Source organism: Gossypium hirsutum, chromosome A08 (assembly GCF_007990345.1).
Source record: "Gossypium hirsutum isolate 1008001.06 chromosome A08, Gossypium_hirsutum_v2.1, whole genome shotgun sequence".
Taxonomy (NCBI): Eukaryota; Viridiplantae; Streptophyta; class Magnoliopsida; order Malvales; family Malvaceae; genus Gossypium; species Gossypium hirsutum.
Window position 1 is genome coordinate 80,027,102 of NC_053431.1, and position 11,133 is coordinate 80,038,234.

General features: G+C 29.4%; 1 long non-coding RNA gene across 1 annotated transcript; it reads left to right on the forward strand.

The window, feature by feature from the left end:
- The first annotated feature begins 324 nt into the window (after window positions 1–324).
- LOC107948787 (uncharacterized) lies at window positions 325–3,370 on the forward strand. The gene is made up of 3 exons (XR_005899535.1): window positions 325–512; window positions 1,450–1,628; window positions 3,024–3,370. It is a non-coding gene; the product is annotated as an uncharacterized lncRNA (long non-coding RNA).
- Window positions 3,371–11,133: the final 7,763 nt, after the last annotated feature.

The following is an 11,133-nucleotide window of genomic DNA, read 5'->3' on the forward strand; positions in this document are numbered from 1 at the left end:
CGTGGGAGACTTGGAATTCACCAAGACTATCACCAGAATCTTTACACCTGGATGAAATAGAAACATGGAACCTGGACAACATCCAAGAAGGATAAAGACAAAGACCACGTGGAAAGTCAAGAAGACTTTCAAGCTGATTTTCAAGATTGGCGGTAAACAAAAATTCAAGGCATCCATGTACAAACAAGATATGACAAAGACAATTGACAACATACGTGGAGGCAACAATAAATTCATCCTTATCAGAAACACTGTGCGGGATTGAAGAAAAATAAAATAGAGTTTAGAAATTTTACTATAAATAGCAATGTAAAGAGCCTAAACGGGGCATCGAAAAATAGTTTAGAAATATTTTCTTTTACTTTCAGTATCCTCTCTGTAAACAACCTTTCCTTGTAAAAATCTTTCCTTTAATAAAAAATAGATCTTCCGCACTTTAAATAGTCTGTAATTGGTATCAGAGGCCCCCGGAGTTACGGTTCTTGGAGGAATTCATATCATAATACTCATTTGTAAGTTCTTATCTTTAATTTACAATCCAGTTAATTTCGTGGTTGTTTATCTTGAAACCCATATATCTGTTATTTTGTCTAACTTTTGCCTTTTTCAGTCTAGGTGAGAGACAATAGGCCTTTATGTGTTAAGACAAAATAATATAACAGACGGTTTTAGGTACCAAAGATAAGTAACATGGAAGAGACAGATTGTTTATATAAAGATAAAACCTGCAATCATATTATGCATATAGATTCTAAACAAGAAAATAATATTTCGGCCCTTAGTAAAGGATTTAATAGTTTAATAGATATAACATCTATATATTATAATAAAATATATAATAAAGTCAATAATATAGAAGAAAAAGTAAATTACATGGGAAATATTAAAGAATTAGATTTGAACAACAAATCTAAAGAAATTTTATCAGAAGTTAATAATAAATTAGATCAGGTTATTAATAATAATAATACGGAATCAGATATAGATTTAGGTCCCCTATATTATGGTAATAGTAATATAATTTTAACTTTATCTGATGAAGAAGAAGAAACTTCTTCAGAAGAGTCATCTTCTACTATTAATAGAAATAAAAAATCTGAAAAACAGAGAAAAATATTGGGGATGTATTTTAAAAGCTAAAACAGCAAAAAACGAAGAACTAATATGTGGATATAGTTCTGGAAAATTTAAATCAAATGAAGTTAATTATGCTATATATGAAAAAGAATTATTAGCTATTAAAAAGGCAATAAAAACCTTTCTCATATATTTAGCATCTGAAAATTTTATTATAAAAACTGACCACCAGGCAATCAAACAATTTTTGACTAATAATAGTCTAGAAAGTGTACCAAGAAGAATTAGATGGTATAATGATTTATGTAGTTTCAAATTTGAAGTTTTATATGTCAAAGGTACTAATAATATTATTGCTGATTATCTTAGCAGGCCTTATGGATAGAGGTAAAAAACCTCTAGAACAAGTCGGGGAATGGACTACTGTCCATAAAAAACACAACAAAGGAAAGCAGATAAATCCTAATCAAGGATTTACTCCCAATCAGGGATTTACTCCTATATTAACAGGATTCTATCCTAATCAAGGATATTATGTTCCTTATCCAATGGTAAGACAACCAACTGGATCTCATTTATCATATGCATCAAGAATGGTAAACGAATACCCTTCAAAAAGAATAATTCAATCTCCTTGGTCTCAAGATCCGAATTCAGCATATCAAGCCAGTTATTCTGAAGTTATAAAAGGAGCAGAAAATTTGTTGAAACAACAACAAATTCCAGAAATAAAATATTTTTATAATCCAGGATTACCAAATGAAATTTATAAATATATTAATGAAATATGGAAAACCCATATTTTAGAACAAAGAGCAAATTTTAGACGAGCTCTTACAAAGTTTTCACAATTTCTAATTGAAAAAACAACTAAAGAAAATGAAGCACATGAATTATTATTAAAAGTTGTTTTATACAGAGATTGGCAAGAACTCGAAATAGAGTATACAAATATCAATGAGATAAATAATCTTATTGATATATTTCAATACTTTATTCATAAAGGAACAAATAGTCCCATTATGAATAAAATGTTTAGAATATGTTTATATAATAAAGCTAGGAAAATACTACCAGCAGAAATTTTTGAAAAAATCAATAAAATTATCTGCAATTTTATATGTCAAGATATTATTTTTAAGCAAGTATTTGGTTTTTCATTGTTAATAGTTTAGATTCATCAGTTAGCATTATTTGCCAAAATCCTGATTTACAATCAAATTTACTGAAATATTTTGCTTGTTTAGCTTGATTTATTAAAACATCTTTTTGTGGAATAAAGTATCCATCAAAAATAGTATTTTGGTTTAGTATTTTATAATTAATAACCATTCTAGCTTTTCCTCTTTTTATTTCAGCATGGTTTCTTACCATAAAAGCTGGACTTGAGTGTGGACTATTAGTTTTTTCTATTAATCCTTTTTCCAATAATTCTTTGATTTGTATATCAAATTCATCTATATCTTGTTTAGTATAGATCATAGGTTTGATTCTAATTATTTTATTAGGATTCTTTAATTTTATTTCACAATATCTTGGACTATTTTCCCATAATTTTAATGGTTCTTCACTAAAATTATTTTCTAGAATTTTAAACAACCAATGATTTGTTTCTAGTTATTTAATTTGTTCTTTTCTTATTGGTCTAAATCCTTTATCACAAACAAATTTATGGTTTTCTATTAAAGGTATTTCTACAGAAGTTTTTTTTGTTGATAATATTACTAAATTTCTATCTATAGAAAACGGTAGATGATGATATATAAAATTATTTCCTAATAATATGTCTCCATGCATTTCAGGAAAACACAATATTTTAGGAATTACAAATCTTACATTATTTATGTAAATTGGTATATTTCTAGCCTTAAATTGAATTATGGTTTCTTTACCATCAATTCCTATAGCTCTAATTGGATTTTTCATTAATTCCCATTTTTCTACAGGAATGGCATTTTCTCTACAACTAGTTGTGGTAGCTCCAGTATCTAATAAAGCATGCAAAGAATATGTTTTATAGTCTCTAAATTGAAGTGTAATTTCTATATATGTATAATATTTCCTAGGTTGGAAATTTGAAAATGTAATAATATCATTTTTTCCTATTTTCATTTGTTGAATAATAGTAGTAGATTGTATTTCTTCCATTCTAGTATTTCTAGAATTTCTGCTAGGTTCAGTAGGGAAAATAGGTATTTGAACTGTTTTCATACCTATCGGTGTTGTTGAATTTGTACTAATATTATCTTCTTCTTCTTCTATTTGAGAATTAGAAGGTAAAACTAAATTATCATTTGTATTTGTTATAGCATTATTTTTAAAATATAGTCTATCTCCTGATGACATATATTCTATAGTACTTACGGGTTTTGAAGTACTAGCACCACTTATTCTATCAATCATCCAATCTTTTGGAATTGACAGATCTTTTAAATGTAATAATTTTGGTTGTATTTCTGTAGTAAATTTATTGGGTTCAAATAACTCAATTATTTTATTATTGATTTCTTTAATTTCTACTTCTGCCGTGTTGGTATATTTATTAATAGAAGTCCAACTTATTGCTAAATCTTCTGCTAAATCGCTAATTTCAGAATTTTTTGTCTGAATTCTTAAACATAAGCATTCTTCTATTAGAGGATCTGTAATAGATATAAAATAGTTTGGTTTAACTTTAAATCCTATTACTCCAGTGTGTAAATTAGACTGAATACCACCAATAAGTGCTTTTATCGGGTTTTCAAATCTTTTATCTAATAAAACCGCTATTATGGGTATATCATGTCCTTTTCTAAAAAAAGCTCTAATTGTTATCATAATTATACCTAAATGTATATATCTAACTTGAGGGTATTTCTTTTTAATCCTCTTAATTTTTTCTTTAGTAAATAATGGAATTTCTGTTAATCCTCCTCTAGTATCCTTAGCGACAGTGTTGCCACTATTTTTTTCTATATGTCTTTGACTCCATATTTTAAACTTAGATATTTTATATATTTCTTCTTTAGAAATGTGATTTTTATTTATTTATTCTATCATTTCATCAGAAAAGTCTTTTTCTTCTCCAATCAAATATCCTAATTTTATGTCTTGTTGTTCAGACTTAGGAATTTCTTCTAATTGATTTTTAGAACTACTTCCTATATTAAACATAAATATATATTCTTCTTCATCTAAATCAGAATCCGTTTCTGATATTAACTCATATAATATTTCTTCAGGATTTATTTCCTCTTCATAACAAATTTCTAAATCTTGTTCTTCAAGACTTTTAATCATCTTTTTAGCACTTTTTCCTTTATTAGGACAGTTTGGTGCTATATGGCCTTCTTCATCACAAATAAAACATTTACATATCTATTTTTTAGATTTTTTAGAAGTTTTTCTTCTAACAAATTTTTTCTTTTTCTTATTATTACCAGTATATTTTTTATTTCCTGGTTTCCATCTAATAAATTTATATTTTCTATTTTTCTTTCTATGTTTTTTATATGTATTAGGACGTGTTGTTTTACATCCAAATTCCCATTCATTTTCTAGAATTTTTGTACAATGACTATAAGTTAATTTATTTTTTACTTGTTTAGCCGCTTTAGTTTGTAGACAATGTAGAGTTATTCTTTCTCTTGCAAAATTAATTCTATTTCCTATAGAATCTATATTTTCTTTTGCTATCCCTGATTCTTTACTATGTTTATCTAAATAAGACACATATTTTTTTATACATATCTCATCCCATGGTGGGGGTAGTTTATGAAAATATTGGTTTTTCCAAAATTCTATATTTTCATTTTTTAATTTTTGATATTCATGAAGAAATTTTTTAGAAAATTCTTCTAGATATCTAATATCACATAATTTAATTTTTGATAAGGTATAACTAGCTATACTATCTTGATCTTTTTTATCAAAATAACCACAAAATTCTGTTTTTAGAATATTTGTTAATCCTTTTAAAAGATCTTTAGGAGTACCTATTTGATTAATTAGTTGTCCTTTTTGGACTTTTCCTACTTCTGATTCTTCCCAACGTCTTAAAAATTGTAAAACGTCTCCTTGAAAAGTTCCTACAAAATAATTTAAAAATTTTTCTTTTGACCAAGAACCATTGTTATTTACAACTATTGTCATTGACTGTGCCCAATCATCAATGGTTTTTTCATAGTCTGATATTGAAATATTAGTCAAATCTAAATATATTCCACCTTGAGCTACATTTCTTTTATTTAAATCATCTATCCTATGTGGTATAGGTATAGTTTGACTTGGTTGTTGATTAGAAGATTCGCCTGTATATTCAGTTTTAACTTCATTAGTAGCTATATTTTCAGTTTGATTACCAAAAATTTAAAGTGCGGAAGATCTATTTTTTATTAAAGGAAAGATTTTTACAAGGAAAGGTTGTTTACAGAGAGGATACTGAAAGTAAAAGGAAAGATTTCTAAACTATTTTTCGATGCCCCGTTTAGGCTCTTTACATTGCTATTTATAGTAAAATTTCTAAACTCTATTTTATTTTTCTTCAATCCCGCACAGTGTTTCTGATAAGGATGAATTTATTGTTGCCTCCACGTATGTTGTCAGTTGTCTTTGTCATATCTTGTTTGTACATGGATGCCTTGAATTTTTGTTTACCGCCAATCTTGAAAATCAGCTTGAAAGTCTTCTTGACTTTCCACGTGGTCTTTGTCTTTATCCTTCTTGGATGTTGTCCAGGTTCCATGTTTCTATTTCATCCAGGTGTAAAGATTCTGGTGATAGTCTTGGTGAATTCCAAGTCTCCCACGTGTTCTTGATTTCTTCAATTATTTCTGAAGGGAAATCGTCTATTTCCATATCTGCTATTTTCTTTAGCAGTTGTATGGATTCTTCATCTCTTGATTTTTGAATTATGCTATTTTTATCAGCTACTATTCTTTTTCCATCAGTAGATAGTTTGTACGTTTGATCTTGAAGTACATGTCGTGCTGTTGACATTAAATCAATTCCGGCTTGGATTTGAAAATATTTTGGATTATTGTAACACTTGTCAATGGTTTTGGTCAAGTGTTTTTTATTTTCTTTGGCTGTTGATAAATGAGGACTATCAAACATTCGTTGAATAATCCATATTTGATATGGTTGATAGAATCGCTCTTTTTCAGCAATTCCAATAAGACTACTTATTTGGATATAAGAATAGTAATAAAAATCATCTTGATATACTAAAAGTGATAATATAGCTTTTATAATAGCAGGAAAATCTTTTAATAAGTGAAAAGAAAAGTTTTGTACTACAATTTCCTTAACGAAACCCCATTCAATACTGTTTATATCAAATGGTTCATGATCTAATCTGAATTTTATAGTAGGAATTTCTTCCCCTATATCATTTAGATAAACATATGATTGTAAAAAGTATTCAGAAAAGACTTTTTTATATTGAGTCTGCTGGTTGCAGATAATTTTATTAATTTTTTCAAAAATTTCTGCTGGTAGTATTTTCCTAGCTTTATTATATAAACATATTCTAAACATTTTATTCATAATGGGACTATTTGTTCCTTTATGAATAAAGTATTGAAATATATCAATAAGATTATTTATCTCATTGATATTTGTATACTCTATTTCGAGTTCTTGCCAATCTCTGTATAAAACAGCTTTTAATAATAATTCATGTGCTTCATTTTCTTTAGTTGTTTTTTCAACTAGAAATTGTGAAAACTTTGTAAGAGCTCGTCTAAAATTTGCTCTTTGTTCTAAAATATGGGTTTTCCATATTTCATTAATATATTTATAAATTTCATTTGGTAATCCTAGATTATAAAAATATTTTATTTCTGGAATTTGTTGTTGTTTCAACAAATTTTCTGCTCCTTTTATAACTTCAGAATAACTGGCTTGATATGCTGAATTCGGATATTGAGACCAAGGAGATTGAATTATTCTTTTTGAAGGGTATTCGTTTACCATTCTTGATGCATATGATGAAGGAGATCCAGTTGGTTGTCTTACCATTGGATAAGGAACATAATATCCTTAATTAGGATAGAATCCTGTTAATATAGGAGTAAATCCCTGATTGGGAGTAAATCCTTGATTAGGATTTATCTGCTTTCCTTTGTTGGGTTTTTTATGGACAGTAGTCCATTCCCCGACTTGTTCTAGAGGTTTTTTACCTCTATCCATAAGGCCTGCTAAGATAATCAGCAATAATATTATTAGTACCTTTGACATATAAAACTTCAAAATTGAAACTACATAAATCATTATACCATCTAATTCTTCTTGGTACACTTTCTAGACTATTATTAGTCAGAAATTGTTTGACTGCCTGGTTGTCAGTTTTTATAATAAAATTTTCAGATGCTAAATATATGAGAAAGGTTTTTATTGCCTTTTTAATAGCTAATAATTCTTTTTCATATATAGCATAATTAACTTCATTTGATTTAAATTTTCCAGAACTATATCCACATATTAGTTCTTCGTTTTTTGTTGTTTTAGCTTTTAAAATACATCCCCAATATTTTTCTGATGCATCGGTTTCTAAAATTAATCTATCACCTTGTTTTGGTAAATAGACTTTTGGGCTATAATTTATTTCTAATTTTATATTTTTAATAATTTCTGAGTCTTCTTTAGACCAGCTAAAAGTTTTATCCTTTTTTAATTTTTCATATAAGTCTCCTATTTTTTCAGATAAGTTAGGAAAGAAGTTTCTTCCATAATTAATTATACCTAAAAATTGTTGAAGTTGTTTTTGGTTTTTAATTTCTTCTGGAAATTCTTTTATTTTTACTATAATATGATCTTGTAGTTTAAGACCATCAGCTGATAAATTTAAACCTAAAAATTCTATTTCTGTTTTTTCTAATTCTATTTTCTTAGGGCTCAAAATAATTCCATGTTTTATGAATTCTTGGGAGATAATATTTAAATGTTTTCTATGCTTTTCCAGTGTTTCTAAAAATATTAATATATCGTCTATATAAACTACACAAAATTTTTTATATTTTTTAAATATAGAATCCATCCATCTTTGGAAGATTTGAGGTGCATTACATAATCCAAATGGCATTACTCTCCATTGATAATGACCATTAGGTGCACTAAAGGCTGTTAATGGTTTAGATTCATCAGTTAGCATTATTTGCCAAAATCCTGATTTACAATCAAATTTACAATAAAATATCTTTAAATGTAAAAGATTGAAAATTTGGATTATAAAAATACTATTTTTGATGGATACTTTATTCCACGGAAAGATGTTTTAATAAATCAAGCTACACATATTTTTTTATACATATCTCATCCCATGGTGGGGGTAGTTTATGAAAATATTGGTTTTTCCAAAATTCTATATTTTCATTTTTTAAGATTTGAGGTGCATTACATAATCCAAATGGCATTACTCTCCATTGATAATGACCATTAGGTGCACTAAAGGCTGTTAATGGTTTAGATTCATCAGTTAGCATTATTTGCCAAAATCCTAATTTGCAATCAAATTTACTGAAATATTTTGCTTGTTTAGCTTGATTTATTAAAACATCTTTCCGTGGAATAAAGTATCCATCAAAAATAGTATTTTGGTTTAGTCTTTTATAATTATATTTAGCATCTGAAAATTTTATTATAAAAACTGACAACCAGGCAGTCAAACAATTTCTGACTAATAATAGTCTAGAAAGTGTACCAAGAAGAATTAGATGGTATAATGATTTATGTAGTTTCAATTTTGAAGTTTTATATGTCAAAGGTACTAATAATATTATTGCTGATTATCTTAGCAGGCCTTATGGATAGAGGTAAAAAACCTCTAGAACAAGTCGGGGAATGGACTACTGTCCATACGACCATATGAGCCGTATTTTATGAGATGTTTAAGTTTGCGTGAAACAGGGCCAGAACGGTTACTGGATCTCCTGTTCTGACTGTGGAAATTTACCATAAATTAACCAGAAATAATTAGAAGTCATGCTTTATATGTACAGATTCCTTTTTGAGTCTAGTTTCATTAGAAACAAACGTCATATGTATTGAAGCCCTGTATAGGGAGATATCTAAGTCGTAATGCATAAAGGTCAGAGTAGTCGAACCCTGAAACAAGGGAGACTTTAATTAATAAACTGTACTAATTGGCCTAACCAAAAATTCTAGAAAAAAATCCGTAGATGGATATATGAGTCTAGTTTCAGGGAAAATTTACGGAATTAGTTTTCGAGTTTTGGAACTCGAGATATGATTTTTAAGGTGACAGTGATGCAGTTAGCCAGCTTGTCTGGAAATTTTTAAAATGAACTGTGTAAATAAATGAATTAAGTTCGTTAACACCTCGTGTTCGACTCCGGCAACGGTCTCGGGTGCGGGGCGTTACAGGACATATGAAATGTGTGCATTTCAAAGTGATATTGCATCACCGACAACTTAAGAATATCTTGAACATTAAGAAAATATTTTATAGAGGGGGATGGAGAGGAGGGAGAAAATGTTTGAAGGACGATGAAGGTTCGTGTGTGAGACCCCATTTATAAGCATAGGAAAGGGTTGGTTTACAAAGTAAAATTTTCCTTTCCTTGAAAACGCGTTGCAAGAGTCGAATAATATATTTGAAACGTGGTTAAAGTGTTCAAAAACTACTAAGCGTCAGAAACTTTTAATTTCTAGCAGATGAAAAATGTTAGAGAAAACACTTACATCTTACAAAATTCAACAAATGTGTGCGTGAATGAATTCTGAAACACGTATTCCCTTTCTCCCTATATTATTTTTCTATAAACGGGACATATTTTTCATAACTTGTACACGCATGAAATTAATATTAAACATCAAAATTTTGTCTTGCGAGAGTTATGTGTACTTCTTTAAACATTCCTCTACTTATTTTTTTACTTTTGTTAATCCAATTTGTGGCCGATATTGAAATGAGTCGATGAGTGAAATTTGTTATTTACTACAATGATCAAATCTATAGTATAGAGGTTGGGGTAGTGTTTGTAGGAGTGAAGCCCATGAAATTGGCTTTCAATTATACCATTCAATTGCGTAAGCTACAAACTAGAATCATGAGAAAAGTCAGGGGATCGACCTGGGGAAAAATTTCGAAGTTGCAATGCAATTTTTTTGCCTCTGTTGACCTTTATAGGTATGAGCTATCCGACGTGACTGGTGAGGTTCATCTTGAAACGATCATATCATCACATTGTTCAAGTGAAAATGATGTAATAAAGTTATACATTAAGTTTGCCGAAGCTAATGGGTTTGGCCTATCTTTGACCACCATTGCAATGAATAAGGGGACCGAAGCTGAAGTAAAAATCCTACTACATAGTTGTACGGTGGGTTCACTAGCCTGTGATGTTCCCAAGACATCTATAGGCAAACACTCATCAGTCTCTAGTAAAGATTTAAACTTTGAAGCCCAGTATCGGTCAAGGCTTGAGCATAACCCAAATCTTGACACTCAAGCTCGACATTCAAATAGTGTGTTTGATTTTGAACTTCGGCACTGAGTCAATGTTATGGGCCGAAAGTAGTTATACGAGGGGATTATCGACATAAATCAGACATCAAACCGGTGTATTTTTTGGCAGGCATATGAGTTACAGGAGAATCGATGACCTATTCATTTCGACAGAAACCAATGAGGGTATATTCAACACCCTGTTCGAAGGTGACAATAAAGGTCCAGATGAGAAAGAAGATGCAACCCATGAAAAATTTACTGGCAGAGGGAAAAGATTTAGGTGAGGAAGAAAAGGCAGCAGATGTAGTTGACAATGAGGAGTTAGACCTTGGGCCAATCCAGCAACGTGGTCCAAATGGTTCAGAAGTGATACTATTTTCTGAATTGGAGGCAATTCCAATAGAGTCAAAACCTTGCGAGTCCGAATATGACCCCTCAGACAATTCTCCAAATCCATATATATGGTTTAGGGCATATAAACCTTTGCCCTACATGACAAACATCGACCTATTGGTCAGGGTGGTTTAGAGTTGTTACAGCTACCGCATAGAACACTTGGTCATGCAAACACATCCCGTGATGTACGAGTACTAGAAGTTGGAATG